Raw genomic sequence first — 745 nt, forward strand, 5'->3', positions numbered from 1 at the left:
TATTCGGAGGGAATCAAGACACGACTGCTCTTAGTGACAAACACAGTTAGACTGACTTTTATTCCTATACATAGATGAGAGGAGGGCGCTGATCATAAAACAAAGAAAGAACATATGCACACGCACATTGCACCGCTCGTAGTCCTATCGATAACGTTCGCTAGATGACACTATAATAGAGTGCGCATGAATAACTCAACAGTCGCGGTAGAAATGCGCAAATTCGAGGTCAAGTTTAACAAACCAATCTACGTGGGTATGTGTATTCTCGACATATCCAACACTTGTTTGTATGAATTTCACCATGACTACATGCTACCTTCTTTTCAAGAAAAGTGTAAAGTAATGTACACCAATACTGATAGTCTTATTTACCACATTGAATGCGACGATGTTTATGAAATCATAAAGCGTGACATTAGGAAATTTGATACTAGCGATTACGCGATTGATAATGTGTACGGTATTCCGCTCGCTAATAAAAAGGTTCCAGGCCTGATGAAAGACGAAAACAATGGCGCAATCATGACCGAATTCGTCGGACTTAGAGCAAAGATGTATGCCTTGCGTGTTGATGGTAAAAAAGATACAAACAAGGTAAAAAGTGTCAAGAGTAATGTCGTAGCAAAATCAATAACATTTAATGATTAAGGCGATGTCTGCTGGACGAAATCGAAATGACGCGACAGCAATCTTGCATAAGATCAAAGTTGCATGAAGTGTATACGATATCCGAGACGAAACT

Source organism: Wasmannia auropunctata, unplaced genomic scaffold (assembly GCF_000956235.1).
Source record: "Wasmannia auropunctata unplaced genomic scaffold, wasmannia.A_1.0 LD336101.1, whole genome shotgun sequence".
Taxonomy (NCBI): Eukaryota; Metazoa; Arthropoda; class Insecta; order Hymenoptera; family Formicidae; genus Wasmannia; species Wasmannia auropunctata.